This window comes from Papaver somniferum, chromosome 3, assembly GCF_003573695.1.
Source record: "Papaver somniferum cultivar HN1 chromosome 3, ASM357369v1, whole genome shotgun sequence".
Taxonomy (NCBI): domain Eukaryota; kingdom Viridiplantae; phylum Streptophyta; class Magnoliopsida; order Ranunculales; family Papaveraceae; genus Papaver; species Papaver somniferum.
Window position 1 is genome coordinate 113,427,842 of NC_039360.1, and position 19,966 is coordinate 113,447,807.

Here is a 19,966-nt window from a genome sequence, read left to right on the forward strand (position 1 = left end):
GTGCTTATACTTATTACAAGAGTCGATCAAGTGTTTCTTGGTAATCCTTCCATGCCCTGTCTTTCAAATTTGTTCTTGTCTGTCACCATCTATGCTTACCCCGAAACAATGCCACTATTACGCACTAAGCAGGGGACTTAATGTTGATGGTGGTTTTTAGTGCAGGGTCAAAATTGTAAAACCCTGTATTTAATGCGCTATCATCCTGCAAAGGAATAAAAGCTATTTACAAAGTGATGAGTGTTCAAACCTCTTTACTTATATATGTATTGAGTAATTCGACATATTTATGAAATTTATCAGAATGGTCCATCAATCCCAAATATTCTATAAAATTCAACCTATCGCATTAGTTACTAATGCATGATTGCCTGATATTTTTCCATGTTATGTTCCCAGCCGAACTCTCAATACTGACATGACATGACGATCAATGCTCACTCTCAGCAGAGTAGCATGAATCTCCCAAAGTGCTAGTATTGAGATCTGCATAAAAATACTCATACAGGCTACATCTCTCCGACAAAGAGATCAATGCGTTCACACACTTTTCAATTAAAAGTTAGCGTGATTGAACACATACTTACTCCTTATAGAAAATTTGTACTGTTAATTTCAGTCTCAGAAACAATCACGGCCACACAATTTGGCCGCGCGATTTAACAAGCATGGCCTACTCCTAGCAAAACTAGGTAATCACGCTAGTGACCACCGACGGGCCCACTAATGTCCTAGTTGATCGAGTAGTCTTCTGCTCATTCACAAGTAATTCAAACGCCGACCCAAACGTGGGTATTCACGCTGTTTATAAGCTCAAACGAGCTAGACCGACCATGACGGTCTCAAAATCATCACGTCCGTCCAACTTGGCCAACCAAGTTGGACGTCTTAGATTGAGCTTTGGGCGATCAAAAAGGCGTCGTACCAATCACCGGCGGGCCCACTAGTTCTCTAGTTGATCGAGTCCTATGTTTCCCATGCACAAGCGCTTCAAACGCCGACCCAAACGTGGGTGTTTGCGCTGCGCAAAGATAAAGCTCGAACGAGCTAAGATCGTAAAAAACGGTCTCAAAAGCCATCATATCCGCCCAACTTCGCCAGCCTAGTTGGACGGCTTAGATCTTCCTACGAATGATTAAAGAAGTATCAGCATGATCATTGTCGGCCCCACTTTCCCCTTCGACGATCGACTTTCGTATGGCAAGTCTATAGGGTGCTCGACCGCTTGCACAAACTTGAGCAGACACGTTGTGTTCAGAAACCCTAATTTAGGTCACGACAGTACGTAACTGTCGCAGATTGATCACAACCATCCATCTTCGCCAGCCTAAACGAGCGGCATGGATCTAGATTCAAGTGGTCTCAAAGGTGTTAACGTGATCATTGTGGACCCACATTTACACGTGATTGACCGGCCCACGCAAACTAGGGCTCAATGCCTCGGAACGCACGCCCAAAGAGGGGTGGGCTACACGGCTCCCTAAACTCCAAAAGTTACGTCAATGGTAGTATGCAACTGCCGCAAAACATCTCGTCCATCCAACTTTGCTAACCTAGTTGGAAGGTGTGGATTTGTTTTTCGAAAAAAAGCAAAACAACATTGTGAAGACCGGCCATCCCTCTTCTACATGAGGCGATCGGCCAAGTGATGACTTGACCGTAGGGCCCTCAAACGATCATCCAAAGGTGGTCGATCATGCTGCTTCCTTTAAGACGGCTATCCGCGACTTATTCAATCAAGCTCTAAAACAATGATGCTTCATACACATCGATTAGTTTGAGCTACTTAAATGCGATGCTTCACATGCATCGAATACATACAATATTTTATATTGGCCTCATAAATAACTTAGTTGTTTCACCTAATAGCACCATGTTATTCTCCGCGGCAGGTCCCACGACTCGACCCACTTATTCGAGACATCAAACATGTCACAAACTGGGGGATGCTTACTGGGGTATTGGTCTGGAGGTTTACAGCGTGCGGCGTGCAACACGCCTATTACGAGAACGTGTTAGGAAAAGACGTACGGTTAACAATGATGGGGTAGTGGGTAAAGGTGTGATCACGCAATGATCACCACCTCTTGCACAACTCCATTACTCCACCACTTAACTTCCTCCACTTCCTACGAGATCAGAATTGCGCTCAAATGACTTGTATAAATAGATTTTCAATCTATTTCGAAACGGGAGAACACAAGTGTTATCAACACAAGTATCCAGAAACCATTTTCTGATACGCAAGTCATAAACAACCACACCTTCAACACCCTGATTTCAAACACCTTCTCTGCTTCCCTCCCTAAGATCAACCCTTCTCCTTTACCTTGTGACCGAATTGAATCTGGAACGGCCATTTCTTGGTTTAGGCCAGAGTCTTATAGATTGATTTCTCGAACCTAAAAGCATTCCTGTGCAATGCATTTGTTTAGGGTTTGAACTCATTTCTCATCAACACACCCCAAATTACCAACAACAGCAAAATCAGTTTTTACCCATAAACAAATCTAAAGAAAAAAATAAAGATTCCTTCAAAAAGGTTCGTTGCAGGAAACGTGTGAACAAAAGCTCAATGATATGGAATCTCTCTAGACTGCTTATCAATCTTTTTGAGGAATACTATCGTGATGGATCAATAAACAAATAACTGATTATGGATTTTGAAAATGTGTTTAAATCGCTGGAACGACTAATTTCGTTTAAGGAAAAGGTTTGTACTGGTAAAAATTCTGACTTTGTTTATCGTGAAAAAAAGTCAGGTCTTATTAACTACTCAGGAAAAACCGATAAAAAGGTTTCGGCCATTCATGTTACGAGTTCCAGATGTCGGATAAATCCTTTCCTTAATCATAAGAAAAAAGGAGTCAAAAATTTCAACTAATCCTGAGTATCATCATTACGATAGTAACGGTCTGATTTCACAAATATCGACCGGAGAAGGTGCATGAAGGTTCTTATTCCCATCTGGCCCCTTGGTAACAAGATTGAATCCACCCCAACTGTATATAACTTGAAATGGGGCAAGTAACGGTCTGATTAAAATTTTGTACTATGGGTTAGTTTTTGAAATTTACTTTTCCTTGAAGAAGAAATCGTTTGACAGATTTTTTTTTCCTACCGAGGTTAAATAATGTTATTTAGTATTATACTACTTTAGTTATCACACTGTTTTAATTTCTCCTCAGTGTGCGAACCTCATGGTTCATGATTAAGAAATGGAATCATATTTCCCTTTATGAGTTACCGAACTAGCACGGGTCCATACCCACTACCGGGTTTTTAAGGGTTTCAGTACGCATACCCTTCTTCTTCATCATCTCTTTGTCCGCATTCGTGAACAAGGGTGTTTTTAGGGTTCACGGGTTTACTCCATTAAATCTCGTTTTGGAGGTCAAAAGGACAAAGGATTGTCATCATCTTCAAGGAGCATATCAAGTAAGATATTCTCTTTCTTATTATTCTCAATTTTTAGGGTTCACGGGAAAATCAATAATGATGATAAGAAGTCTAAGAAGATGTCAAAAAATCATATTTCTTCCTCTCTTATGAGTATTAACATACCAAATGACCAAGATTCTATTAGAATTAGATTCATCAATGATTCTAGTAATAGGACCTTTGAAAAGATTTTTTCTAGTGGGTTCATTCTAGAAAAGAAATTGGTAGAGGAAAGTGGTCATAAATAAGAGTGGGTATGTTTTGAGAAATATAAACTTGGTAACATCTTTAATGGTCTTGGTGGAGGTTTTGACACTCTCACAAGAATCTTTTATGCTAACATCCATGATGTTAATCTTGATGACTTAGAATTCAAGACTATGATAATAAATAAAAAGGATTCTAGTTGATAGAGAGTTGATTTCAAAGATTACCAAAATTCCTTTGGGTAACCTTCGCCTTCCTAGGCCAACAGGAGAAAATCCATCATGTGAAACCATTTCTAATGGTCTTTGTCGCGAGAATGTTGATTGGTTTGAAGGGAAATTTTCTACCCATGATCTTAGTCTTGATTTGATGATTTTCAGAAAACTTGGCATTTCTAATCTTTGTCCCTCCATAATTGGGAACTCTCGGTGGAGTCGTGAATTTTCGAAATTAGTCTATTTCATTCAATCGGGTGCTCAAGGTCTTGATATTTGTGGATTTATCATTCTTCAAATGGTCTCGATGACGTCATCCAACAAGAAGTTAGGATTTCCATGCTTAATTGAGCAAATATGTCGTGCACATTCCATTGCTCTAATTGGCAACTCTATTGGAACTCCCAAACTTGTTCATCCTTGACCTTCAAACGTATGAAGATGAATGCTTGCAAAAGACAAAGATGTGATTCCCTTGACGGTTCTTGTGATCCTACCACCTTGGGTATTCTTCATCAAATTCACAAGGGTGTTCGTAAGATCAATTCCAAGGTAAAATGTGTGCAAGAAAATTTATGTTTTATTGCTACAAAGTTTCTCGAAATCAAGAAATAAATGGAAAAGGTTCAAGCCTCTTGGATGGAGTCTGATGATGAGGATGATTATTTATTTCTCAAACTCTTACTTCTTTCATCTTGTCTAGGAAAAACTTCTTATGAGAATTTATTCTTGTATTTTAAGAAGGATAACTAGGGTTTAGAATAGCATATATTGTGATTACACATAGCTATTGCCAACGACTTTCATCTTGCAATGTTTTAGATTTATTTATTTAAATTCTAAGTTATTTGGAAGATGATTTTGCAGTATTAATCTTTATGGTTTTATATATTGCAAAAATATTATGGGATATGTGTGTTTACGTCCGTGAATTATAATTATCTCATATATGTCAAAACTTAAGTCTATTATATCTTTATGAAAATATTGATAAAAGATAGAATGAACTTTTGAATATTCCGCAGTATTGATCTCTCCCTGATCCACTTCTATGTAAAATTATTGTATGGCTCCGTAAGTTTTCTTATGTTCAGCATTTCCAATTAAATTAATCATTAAGGTTCTCTTGTGGTTAATTTATTTGAGTTTTCCAGGATACACATTCATGTTTCATGTGATTTTTTAATGTCCAAAGATATCCTTCTTTTCTCGTAAAAGTAAGGTCGCTCTTGTTGTTTGTCGGGAATGACATTTTATGGGGTGGGGTGGGGGGGGGGGGGGGGGGGGGGGTCTTAATTGAACTTGTGCTTAATTGCCAAATATTTATAGGGAGTGCGGCTGTGGAATATTGTAGGAGTTTTCTTGTATCTTTATAAAATCCTTGATGAATACACTAAGTTTCGACTAAATCATCGAAACAAAGTTGATATATGTTCTCTTTTAGTCATGAAGTGTCTCTTTGAGAATTTCATTATGATCCCGCTAGTTTTCGTGCCTTTGCCAATTTATATTGACAAAAAGGGGGAGAATTATTTTGTAGTTCACACTACATACATATGGTTTACGGATCATCATATAAGGGGAAGTGGTTTTCATTGTGAGATGAAGTATTGACTAAGGGGGAGTGATACATATCACCATAGTGTTATTGTCAAAGTTGTGATACAATCGAACTTTGTTGTTGTGTAATAATACTATGACATTGTATAACAATATTTGAGAACACAGGTTTTCGTATTGTTATAGCTACGGATCTTCAACAACAATGATGCTGAGTTGAACCCGTTCAGAATCACTGGAGTACTTGGAGTGACGAAGAATTCAAGGAATGTTGAAAAACCAAGGAAATCAAGCATGTTGGATGAGAAGCAACAAAGTTTATTTATTTTGTAATCCATATGTATTGATAGTTTTGTCACTAAAATTTACAAAGGGGGGGGGGGGGGGGATTGTTAGAGCACTGCTCGGTCGAACTTGCAAGCGTTGCTATCTCAAGCTTGTTTTTCAAGTTTAGGTGATCAAAACTATAAGCCTTGATTTCTACTCTACTTATAGTTATGTCTCATACTAGGATAGAATGTGTAATTGAGCTTTAGACTTCACGGTGTTCATCGATTGAAGACGAAGATCTACTGAGGAGAGCTTGGAGGAACTTCATCAATAAAAGGTATGTGGAGACTAACTTATCTATCACTCAGAAAGTTTATTCTATTCTATCTCCTATCGAGACTAAGTCTTATAGCTATATAGACTTTTACATTATACACATTTGATATTTCGAGTTGAGTTTAACTCGCTTATATCTTTCTCGAAATATGTATTGGATACTTTTTGGTTTAGCTACGTTCATCATTATTTTTGACGAGTTTAGTTGGAAACAATTTATTTGTTGGAAACAATTTATTTGTTGGAAACTAAATGTAAGTTAAAAGATGATAATGTCAAAATTTCCTTGAAACATCTTACATGATTTGTGTGAGACAGTCATCATATCTTGACTCGGAATGTTTCGCATTGACCATTCAATCACTTGAAAATTACTTATAAGCTAATAGTTTGTGTGATACAACTATTGTCGTCTTCTATGGATGTTTCGATGATTGAAACTGGAGTTTATAACAATTAACCATTGTCTGGATATAACACAGTATGCATACCAGTATGCAAACTGTTGTGGTATGATTCAGGTCCGGAAACCATGTTTGCATACTAGTATGCGAACTGTTTTAACTGTTAAAGTCTGGGAACCAAGTTTGCATACCAGAATGCGAACGTTTCTACCTGAGTTAGGTCCGGGATGAAAATATACATACCGATTTGCGAACTGTCGGACAAGACCAAAGTCCGGAACTTAAATTTGCGTACCCGTTTGCAAACTAAGTTGGTTTAAGTTCTAAAATCGGTTAACTATGATTTCATACTCATGGACAAATACATTTGTAATTAATGAATACAATCTTTGCAAACCGTGGCTTAATGTTCATGAATTGATTTTTTTCTTGAATCAATCCGATTTTGTTTCAATTGTGTCTTGTATACCTCTATGAGAATATAAACAATTGAACAACTCGATGAGTAACACAATTAGATTCATTTGATTATCATTTGATCTAGAAGTGTTAGATGAATGTGGTTAATAAAAAAGTGTTCATATGGATAACTTCGGTTAACTATTGTTGAGCCAACTCAATATACACGTTTAGGAACGGTTACCCATATCTAAATGAAGGTATACTTTATTTGTGTGTAACAAGCTAAGACCATGTAACGATGGAGAGATATTGCTTTGGTTTTAAGCAAACTTAGCTTGAATCTTAAATCAGGATTTCATCTAACCGTGAATATTGATTGCTTTGTTTCAAACCAAATCCCCACACCTCATGTGTGATACTAGTTGCTTACTAGAGTCGATTCTCCTTTAACCTTGGTTTTTCCTAAAACCATTATAGGTTAACGACTTAAAGACTTCTTTGGATTCTGAAGCCAGACCCAACTATTTCCTCTGTAGTTGCGTGCTCCGATCTTACTTGTTCTATCGTATTGAGAACTATCTTCTCTAAGATTGACTAGAGATTTATCTTCGATAGGTAAGATATAAAAAGTAATCACAAAGCTCTTCGTCTCATTCTTTGTGATTCCACAATAACTTCTTCTACTACCATATAGTTAAGTTATTGTGAAGTGATTGATATTTCTAGGCTGTTCTTCGGGAATATAAAATGGATTATAAATTGGTTCATGTTCACCTTGATTTATGAAAATACGGAACAACAACTTCGTAGGTATTTATGTGGGAGACAGATTTATCTATCAGAATATACTTCTCTGTGGGAGACAGATTTTTTATAAAGTCTTCGACTTTGGGTCGTAGAAACTCTTAGTTGTGGGTGAGATCAGCTAAGGGAATCAAGTGCATAAAGTCCTGCTAGGATTCAGAGGCGTGAGGAACGCGACTGTACCTTAATCGGTGTGAGACTTGGTTAGGGATCAACTACATTCCAGTCTAAAGTTAACTTGTAGTAGGATAGTGTCTGTACCGGCTTAATACAACGTGGTGTTCAAATCTGGACTAGGTCCCGGGGTTTTTCTGCGTTTGCGGTTTCCTCGTTAACAAAAGTTCTGGTGTCTGTGTTATTTATTTTCCGCAATATATTTGTTTATATAATTGAAATATCACAGGTTGTCCGTAGTTCAATCAATTGGTAAATCCAAACTTTGGTTGTTGATTGAAATTGATTGACACTTGTAGATGGTGGATTTTCGACAAGGGCTAAAATCGTAAAACCATAATTATACGTGCTCCTGATCCATCAATCAGATGAGTATTGAGGCTCATGTCTCTTATCGAAAGCGTGAAAGCTCATGCCACAAGAATCTCTGACTGAGAATACTGTCTCTCAGAGTATATGTAGATGTGTAGTCTCTCAGCTGAGGCAACGACATATCTCATGAATACTGAGCAATTTCAGTAATTATTTCTATATAGAATCGAAAGATTGGACGGCTCCTAGACAACTTGCCTGCTAGTATAGAGCAATAACGTCTTCGGGATGTAACAATATTTTCCCTGACTATATAAAAGAAACATGACGCTTCAACAAGCTCATATCACTCAATTCCTGAATAATTAATGCTCCTAGACGATCGTACTAGTATAGAGCCCTCAATTAATTATTCCTAAATCATTAGATTCATTAACTGAATCTCTGCAAAATATTCTAGGTTTTTTCATAATATTTCGTTACTTCAATTCATGGTTCTTCCCAGCAGAATTCCATGTGTTAGTAAGAAATATTCAACACACGGGTATCTGAGCCACTATCGAGTAAGCCCCAACCAAAATGGTGCAAGTGTACTCAGCAATAATGCACTAACGATCACCTGAATGCACGAACGAGCATTCCAAAACATGAAGTAACGATGAACCTATGCAAAAATAGGAAGAAAATAATAAATAATAAAATATTAATCAAGGCGCTGGGGGACTGGGCCCACCGGCTTGCCAGTCGTGTCGTGGCCAGTCCTACGCCCAATTTTATATTTTATCATATTTTTATTATTTTCCTCGGTCTCATGAAAATTCTCTCATTTGAACAAAATTCCTTCGTTTCAAGGAAACTCCTCAATTTTATGGTGTTTCCTTCGCATCAAGGAAATAATAAATAATTAAGAAAGGTGTGCGGGACCAAGCCTACTAGCCGGTCCATCATGTCCTAGGTGTGGCCGGTCCCACACCTTGCATTCCTTATTATTTTATTATTATTTCCTTCATCCCATGAAATTCCTTGATTTCATGATATATCCTTCAAATCATGGAACTAATACATAAATTAGGGAAAACTCACGGGACCGGGCCCTAGCCGACCGACCATGCCCAAGCCGGTCCCACACCCCCTTATTTTATTATTATTAATATTATTTGTTTCCTTCATCTCATGGAAACTCCTTCACTTCAAGGAAAACTCCTTAGTTTCAACAAACTCCTTGATTTCATGATATTTCCCTAAAATCATGAAAATAATATAAAATTAGGAAAAGTGCCGTGGGACCGGGCTCACTGGCCGACCGACCATTCCTTGGCCATAGCCGGTCCCACACTTCATGATTCTTTCATTTTATTATTATTATTTGCTTCATCTTATGAAGTTTCCTCAGTTTCAGCAAAATCCTTGATTTCTTCATATTTTCTCAAAATACTGCTCAAACGCACATCAGAAAATATCAGAATTCTCAGGACCGAGACACGGACACTTTGGCGATGCGTGCATATTACCTTGACTGACCAAGGTTGGTTATTTGGCTTGCAAGAGGCCGGTCCCACAAACTTTCATCATTTGACTTAATTTGTTCACATTAGGTTCAAAACTCTTCCAAACGGTTTTGGAATTTCATAAAACGATCGCCAGTCGATCCCGTGACCAACCAGGGTCGGTTTTCATGACCCCTTGGTCGGTCCTTCATATCTTCATAATTTATTAGGTTTTATCACCTATGGTTCAGACGAACATTGTTTGAATAAATGATAAAACCAGCATTTGATCATCTTTTCACCAACTGGTCTTCAAGAGACTTTGGTATTTTGTTCACTCGAGCACCTGCACGCTACATGGTCGATACATCATCCCATATAGCCTATCCCTCCTTCACTCCATGGTTGATTTTCAATAAATCATCAATTTTATCAGCGATTGATCAAAATTAGGGTTTCGAATCCAAAGCTCTGCAAAAACATAATTCTGAGCAGATTAAAACACTAATAATTTTACGCCTATCCCATGATCAACATTTTATTAATTATACTCGGTTCAGTTGCCAGTATCTTAAAATAATATTCTATTTGGTCATGCTATCAATAATTCATCAAACGAGCAACATTTGCTCAAATGAGCAATATTTGCTCAGACTAAGGAATATTGGTTCAACTATCAATATTCAAAGATCCATGAGAAATATTTGCTCACCTTAACTATCAACATTTATTTGACAATTATACTTCTGTCTCAACAGACACGTTCAATTCATGAGTCCCAGAACATTTGTTCGACTCAGCAATATAAGGACTCATCGTCCCATGAAGTCAGCAACTGACTAACTAAATACACATCTTCCTTGCAGACTCCACAATCACGAGACATCAATTGTGTTACATGGGGGGATATTAACTAGAGTTTTGGTCTGGCGGTCTAGGACACGTGTGTTCATACACACGATGAGAATGTGAGCAAGTCGTGTAATCAGTTGAAGGAGTTAACAAAGTAGTGGGTAAAAAATCAACCAAGTCCCCGCACGATGAGCAACTGGTTTTAACACGATTTCCACTTCCCCACTCTTTGACTCCAGCAACTGTCACACTTCATGGGATCAAGGTGTTCACAATTCTAGCAATATAAATAAGTCACTGAATCATGATTGAGAGGAGGACAATCTTTTCATCAAACAGACAACACGATATTAACAACTCAACGTCTGAGCAATTACTCTCAACAACGCAAATTCAATTAATCAGATCTTATCTTATTTCTTTACCCAGAATACACAACACACCTACAATCTTCGATCACCATTGATCTCACACATTTCTCAGCTTCCCTCCTACAGATCGACCCATCCTCTCTTGTGACCGAATTGACTCTGGAACGGGCATTGTCTTGGTTTAGGCTGGAGTCCTACAGATTGATCTCTCGAACTTAAAACACTCCCTTCTTGCAGTGCATATGTGTGAGGTTAAGCATTTCGCTTGGTTCAAGGACCTCCTCCGTACGGTCGTCTCCTCAATTCCGTAAAAACCAGCAAATCGTTTTTCCCCATCTACAGATTGGACACCACGGTGGGAGATCATTCTCTCGGTTGAAATATCAATTCTCACAAAAATGGACGGTCTTAGGTCTGGTTCAGTTACCAATCCGGGTTCAACACCCGACCCCAATATTGCAAGCTCTAGTGGTAGTGCCAGCACCACTCCTCCGACACAACCTGTCACTACCTGCAAGTGACGGCACTGGCGCCATCAACAATCCACTCTTTGGTCGATCTCCTGAATAAATCAGAGAAAATCCACCTACCATTGGTGATCTCATGAAGGTGCAGCAGACTCTTGCCAAAAATCAGGCTGACATGGTTGCTACTCAGAAGGAACTATCAAATTATCTCAAGACTCTTACAAACAAGATGTCAGAGAAAACTCAGGAGAAAGGAAAAGCTAAAGAAACGTCTTCAGACGCTGTTCCTGAGGTCATTCCGATCCATGTACTAGATGATGAAGAAATCCCTAAGGCTGCAGACAATCCACCAGCGATAGAACCATCCAGTTTTATCACTCGTGAAGACCTGGACTGCCTTTTGGAGGATCGTGTAAAATACAAGACGTCTTTTATCCACCGTTACCAACCTCCATACCCTACTGCTACACAAAGGATTCCTCTGCCAAAAGGTTACACCTCTCCAACATTCACCCTTTATGATGGAACGGGCAACGCTCGAGAACTTGTCTCTAGATTCTTGGAAGCATTGGGTGAACATGAGCACAACCATACTGTCCGACTGAAGGAATTTTCAAAGTCTCTGAAAGGCAGAGCATATACCTGGTACAACAACATCGCACCAGGAAGTATCAAGAGTTGGGGAGAAATGGTTAATGCTTTCTACAGAAAGTATTTTCTTCGTTTCAGAGCAAATCACCCTCTCTGATCTCGGAAGGATGTTTCAAAGAAGCAACGAACATCCTAACGATTATGTGAAGAGATTCATAATTCAAGCTTTGGACTGCCATGATCCAAATGTCACAGAACATCAACTTGTATACTTTTGCATCAACAGAATGATTCCAGTCTATAGGGCTTTACTTGAAAATCTCAGGTTCCATACTTTCTCCGAACTTCATGAATCGGCTAAGAGATCGGCAACTACTGCACCTGCTTTACTGGAGAGAGCTAAAACTACAAAAACCGAAGAACCATGAGAGACTCGAGGTAGCAGACGGTTGATCAACAAACAGTACAACCTCCAACCTTCCACAAATATTGTTGCAGAAGGGGGCAAATGAAAAGCCGAGCCACAACGCAAGCATACTTCCTCAACTCCTTCAAAGGCGCAAAGGAAGGACAATAAGCAAGTTCCTGCTCAACACACAGAAGATGATATAGAGGCACCTGACTTCCCCTTTTCCATTGAAGAAGTTATTGAACTGCTAGATGCCTGGGTTCAAAACGGCGCAATCAAGTTGTCGTATGTCAAGAAAGAACCAACTTGATAACAAGCAGTTTAAGTTAGGTTGGTTTAGGTTTTTGCTTCATCTATATTACTTTAGGGGATTTTATGGCATTTTTAGTTATTTTCCGCCTTTTTGTTTTTGTCTTCTCATTTATGAATATTTTCTCTGCGCCATCAAGACGCTTTTTAGTGGTTTAAATGGAGATTTTGGGTGGAAGTTCTTCAAGTATGGTAATCGGGATTCAAGACTTTGGGCATATTTTTATATTTTTATGAGAGGATTAATTTTTTTAGAAGAGAAAACTCTATCAGAATGATTGGATTATAATCCAGAAGCAATTTTTACAATCTTCGGGTTGCTTGGTACTCGTACTGGTATTTCATTAAATATCTTTACAAAATACTTGTTGTTACAGTACTTTTTAGTGGTATTTCAAAGTAATTTTTTGCTCTACATAATCGTTTTATATCTTCTTATTCTTTTTCTCCTCCATACTTCTCTCAGACCAGGCAATTTCTTCTTGAGTTTAATCCTTTCCACTTAGGGTGTTTTGGCGTGAACGCAAACACGAAGTCACAAACAAAGTTTCAGAACCAGTTGGGAATGAAGCTGTTAGAGCACTGATCGGTCGAACTCGCATGCGTTGCTATCTCAAGCATGTTTGTCAATGTTAGTGATCAAAACTGTAATTCTTGATTTCTAGTCTACTATAGCTAAGTCTCGGACTAGGATAGAAAGTGTAGTTGAGCTCAAGAACTCCATGGCAATCATCATACAAAACGAAGAAATACTCAAGGAACCGGTGGAACTTCATCGACTAGAAGTTATGTGGAGACTTGAACTTATCTATCACTCAAAAGTCTATCTACTCTATCTCCTATCTTGAGACAAATTCGTTTTGCTATATAGACTTTGATTATACACATTTGCTATTTCGAGCCGAGTTTATCTCGCCTATCTATTTCTCGAAATACGTGTTGGTAAGCTTTCGCTTTGGCCAAGTTCATCTTTACCTAGTAACGAAAGTCATGTTATGTTTCAATCACTTTGAAAATTGCTTTGACGAAAAATAGTTTGTGAATAACAACTATATAACGTCCTCTAAGAATATTTCAATTATTGAAATGAGAGTTTAGATTATATAACCATTGTTGGATATAAGCATTGTGTGGTAACACATATATGTATAAGTCCTTATGCCTTGAACCAAAGTATGCGTACTTTGTTGATCAGGAAAACCAGAACAAGAGTTGTGAACTCAGCCCGCGAACCCAGTCCGCGAACTGGCGGAAGTTCTCATCCCTGGAGTTTGTGAACTCCTTCCGGGAACTTAAGTCCGCGAACCAAGTCCGCGTACTTGAGTTGGTTATATCTAAAGACGATTATTTGTGAACTTATATTTATATTAACTAAGGAATGCAATTTGCAAACCGTGGATATAAAGTTCATGAATCGATTTGAGTGAATCAAATCTTTTTTGCTTTAATTGTGTCTTGTATACTTCTATAAGATTTATACAATTGAACAACTCTCTAACTAGTCCATTTGAACTAGTTATATGGTGAAGAATAATATGGTTGATATGGAAGTGCTCATATGGCTAACCATTTGGTTAACTATTGTTGAACCAACAAATGTACATGTTGGGGTACGGTTACAAAAACCTAAAATCGTGCATTTCATTTGTGTGTAACAAGCTAAGTTTTCGATCCAACGGTTGAAAGATATTAGCTTGAATCTAATCAGGTTTTCATCTAACGGTGAATATTGAATGCTTTGTTACTAAGCTAACATTGATTGCAAACCCTGATTTGAAATACTATATAAGGGAGAACTCTAGCAACTGGGAAACCTAATACCCACACCTCATTTGTGATACTAGTTGTATAAGCTAGAGTCGATTCTCCTTTAACCTTAGGTTTCTTATCGAGACCCTGTAGGTTAACGACTTGAAGACTTCATTGGGATTGTGAAGCCAGACCGGTACTACTTTCTTGTAGTTGTGTGATCTGATCTTGTTGATTCTATCGTTTTAAGTACAATCGTAACGATTGGCTTGAGATTAATATCTCCGATAGGCAAGATATAAAAGTAGTCACAAACATCTTCGTCTCATCGTTTGTGATTCCACAATATCTTCTTTCGTCACGTCGATTAAGATTATTGTGAGGTGATTGATAATACTAGGATGTTCTTCAGGAATATAAGTCTGGTTTATCAATTGGTTCCTGTTCACCTTGACTTATCAAAAAACGGAACAAAAACTTGTAGGTATTTTTGTGGGAGACAGATTTATCTATTATCGTAGACTTTTCTGTGTGATACAGATTTGTCTATTAAAGTCTTCGACTTTGGGTCGTAGCAACTCTTAGTTGTGGGTGAGATCAGCTAAGGGAATCAAGTGCGTAGTATCCTGCTGGGATCAGAGATGTAAGGAGTGCAACTGTACCTTGCATCAGTGTGAGATTGATTGGGGTTCAACTACAGTCCAGACCGAAGTTAGTTTGTAGTAGGCTAGTGTCTGTAGTGGCTTAATACAGTGTGTTCAATCTAGACTAGGTCCTGGGGTTTTCCTGCATTTGCGGTTTCCTCAATAACAAAATTCTGGTGTCTGTGTTATTTCTTTTCCGCAGTATATTTTGTTATATAATTGAAATATCACAGGTTGTGCGTTAAGATCAATCAATTAGAATATCTAACCTTTGGTTGTTGATTTACATTGATTGACACTTGAACATTGGTCTTTGATACCGCTCAAGTTATTTCACATAATAATCAGGCTCACGGATTTCTATCTGTTCGATTTGCTGATTACATTCTGAAATAGAGATATTAGAACTCTTTGATATACTTTATTAAGATTGAGTCAAGTTGATTCTCTTGAAAGTATATTGGAGTTTTTCCATACATATTGCTAATCGAAATATTGGTCGAGGTTGTTGTACCCCGCTTTTTCAGAAGCATCTACCCCTACTTTTCCATACCTAGCTCTGCCAGTAAATATATAATAGAATGAGATTAATATTGTCTTTTCTAACTCAAAGTGTCAAGGGGTAGGTAATTAGAGATTTCTTCAATTTATTTGTTTGTTTATTTTTTTTTAAGCTCTGTTTCAACTTATGATGCTTCTAAATTTGATAAACCAACTAAAATCATAATTAACTTAATTACCCATCATGAAAGAAATGATATATGAACCTTTCAGATAAATAAGAGTAGCACACATAATAAACACAAATTTATTTAGTTAGTTGGGTGGAACGAAGTCACGTCTAGTTTTGTATAGCTTCTACCCGGATCTTAATCATATATTATAGATCGACAACATTAAGATTTTGTTGATATAAAAAAAAATTACTATCTAATATAAAATAAATAATAATCTCTTTTGGTGATTATTAAGTTTATATATCCTTCAAGCCGTCTTTTAACGATCGTTATAATCATTTTCAATTATATTTACGACGGTGATTCATACTGGTGCGATGGAGATCTGAAAATCTATGACTACCGAATGTGGTTCGGTTTTCAATAAGTTATGTAGATTACTTCTCATGTAGATCACTTAATCTTACTGGAAAAAATGAATATGAATTCAATTGGCGGAATCAGAATCTTTACATAGTGTCTCAAATAATTTCGGATTCCGTAATATATTTTTATCTTATCTTCTGCACTCGGTTTGTATTTTGTCTTTTTATTTCTTCATTATTCCATTTAATATGTATTTGATTGATGTACACATACATTTATATGAAACCGGAAGTTCTTTGTCCTTTAAACAAAAAACATACGTTTAATTTTGATCTTGATATTTTTAAGAATCATATTATTGGGGCTGCACACGGCTGGGTTTGTTGGGGGTTGCATAAGGTCATGAAATAGTAATAGCCACAACCCCTTATCCAATTATTTTACATAATGGCTAATATGCCCCCGATTTGATTAGTGCTAATTACAGTGATTAACTAAATTAATTACGATTAGTGAAAGGATTAGATTAATCATTACGTTAAAATTTTGAAAATCAAAACCTTATTTTTCTTTTTCTTTTTATTTTAGGATGACGATTTTTCTGAACATTTTTGAAAAATCTTATAAGAATATGATGAAACATATCCTCAAAGTACTCCTAAGAACCTTATACTTAACTACCATTACAATTTTGTTGGTTCAAATCCGTTAACATACGCCAAAAATTTGTTGTTGTTTTTTTTTTTGCGGTTACGGCTGTCGACCCAGCCGCCATCGACACTGCTAGAGCACTGCTCGGTCGAACTCGCAAGCGTTGCTATCTCAAGCTTGTTTGTCAAGTTTAGTTGCCAAAACTATAAGTCTTGATTTCTAGTCTACTTATAGCTATGTCTCGGATTAGGATAGAATGTGTAGTTGATCTTTAGACTTTACGACGTTCATCGATTGAAGATGAAGAACTACTAAGGTGAGCTTATGGAACTTCACCAACAAAAGGTATATGGAGACTTGAACTCATCTATCACTCAGAAGTCTATTTCTATTCTATCTCCTATTGAGACAAAAGTCGTATAGCCATATAGACTTTATATTATACACATTTGATATTTCGAGTTGAGTTTAACTCGCTTACATATTTCTCGAAATATGTGTTGGTAAGCATTCGCTTTAACCAAGTTCATCTTTATTCTTGACGAAAGTCAAAAGATGATCATGTGAAAATCGCCTGGTAACATCTTACAATATTAGTTTTTGAACAAACCTATTTTACAACATAACCTACTCAAGTATACAAACATGTACGCATACCTAAGTGGCCAGACTAAGTTTGGGTTCGCCAGTATGCGAACGGGTACGCATACCTCCAAACTCAGTTGAATTTCGGGGCATGAACTTTACACCAGTACACATACGGGTATGCATACTAAGTTCCCGGACTTTCATTAACCAACTAGTACGCATACGGGTATGCATACTATGGTTCCCAAACTCGGAATAACATGCGACAGTTTAGCATACAAGTGCGCTTACTCTGCTATATCCAATCATGGTTAATTGTTCTAAACTCCCATTTCAATCATTGAAACATTCTTAGAAGACGACAATAGTTGTCTCACACAAACTATTAGCTTCAAAGCAATTTTCACATGATCGAATGACCAATACAAAACATTCCGAGTCTACATCAAATGATCGTCTCACATAAATCATGTAAGATGTTACCAGGCGATTTTCACATGATCATCTTTTGACTTTCGTCAAGAATCTAAGATGAATTTGGTTAAAACGAAAGCTTATGAACACATATTTCGAGAAATACGTAAGCGAGTTAAACTCAGCTCGAAATATCAAATGTGTATAATCGAAGTCTATATAGTTATACGACTTTTGTCTCAAATAGGAGATAAAGTAGATAGACTTTTGAGTGATAGATGAGTTCAAGTCTCCACATACCTTTTGTTGATGAAGTTCCACAAGCTCCCCTTAGTAGTTCTTCGTCTTCAATCGATGAACGTCGTGAAGTCTAATGCTCAACTACACTTATTATCCTAATATGAAACTTAGCTATAAGTAGACTATAAATAAAGACTTATAGTTTTGGAAACTAAACTTGACAAACAAGCTTGAGATAACAACGTTTTCGAGTTCGACCGGGAAGTGCTCTAACAAAGACTATTCCTAAAAAGGACATTGTGATGGAAATTCTCAGATCGTTGCTAGCCAAATACGACTCTAAGAAGCATGCCATCGTTGAACGAAATAATCTTAATACTTTATCCATAAATACACTGGTTGGGAAGTTAAAGATCTTTGATCATGAACATACATCCAAATCTGGAAAAGATATTGCTTTCAAAGCACAAAAGAACACTAAATTACTTGACAAAAGTAAAAGTGTTGGCAACTCTGTTGTTGATCCTATTGAGACTGACTCATCAGATGAAGATCTTGACAACTCAGTTTCACTGATCACAAGACAGTTTATGGATCTTCTTTTGAAGAGTAGTAACCAGTTCATCAGAAATAAACCCAGGTCATCAGTCAAACCTCATGACCGTGCTCCTCCTAAAACAGGGACACCATCGATACTGATGATGAGGATATGCCACAGTGCTTCATGTGTAAAGGTTTTGGTCATTTTGCTAATGAGTGTCCAAATCATAGAAAATACACTGGAAACGGAGGTTTTGTTGCAACTCTTGATGAGAGTCTGATCACTATGATTCAGATGAAGATGAGAAATCAAGCATTGCACTCCTTGGTGAAAATATTTGTTAGAGCATAGCTCGGTCAACCTCGCATGCGTTGCTATCTCAAGCATGTTTGTCAATGTTAGTGATCAAAACTATAAGTCTTGATTTCTAGCCTATATAGCTAAGTCTCGGACTAGGATAGAAAAGTGTAGTTGAGCTCAAGGACTTCATGGTGATTCATCATACAACGACGAAGATCTATACAAGGAACCGTGGAACTTCATCAACAAAAAGGTATGTGGAGACTTGAACTTATCTATCACTCAAAAGTCTATCTCTTCTATCTCATACTTCTTATGAGACAAAAGTCGTATGCTATATAGACTAGATCATACACACTTGACATTTCGAGCTGAGCATTCATTGCTTATCTTTTATCTCGAATTCATGTGTTGGTAAAGTCTATCTCTTCTAACTTCACCTAGTCACGAAAGTCATGAAAATTTTCAATCACTTTGAGAATTGCTCTGACGTGAATCGGTTTCTGAATAACGGCTATATAGCGTCCTCTGAGAATGTCTCAATGATTGAAATGAGAGTTTAGATTACATAACCATGTATTCGTTGAACCGAAGTTTTCGAACTTTGTTGATCAAGATAAATTGGTAGGATTGTGGAATTGGCTTGCCAAGTCCGCGAACTGTCGGAAGTTCTCGACCGAGAATTTCTGCTGGGATTTTCCAAATACTCGTTTGTTTGCTAAGTCCGCGAACTCAGTCCGCGAACCCAGTCCGCGAACTGGCGCAAGTTCTCTTTCCGAGAATTTCTGCTGAGTTTGGAAAACTCAACCGGATTAACTTAAGTCCGCGAACTTGTTTGTGAACTTAAGAGGTTATGATCTAAAGATGTGCTCTGAACATGAAATATTAAATTACTAAGGAATGCTTTATGCAAACCGTGTCTATAATGTTCATGAGCCGATTCATCGAATCGAATCATCTTTGTTTCAATTGGGTATTGTGTAGTAACCTAAGATCTCATAACAATTGAACAACTCTGTAACTAGTTCATTTGAGTCAATTGAACTAGTTATGGTGAAGAAGAACAAGGTTAATATGAAATGCTCATATAATTAACCTTTTGGGTTACTATGTTGAACCAACATACACGTACACGTTTGGGCATGGTTTTCACGAACCCAGTAAACGTCTACCCAAGTGTGTGTG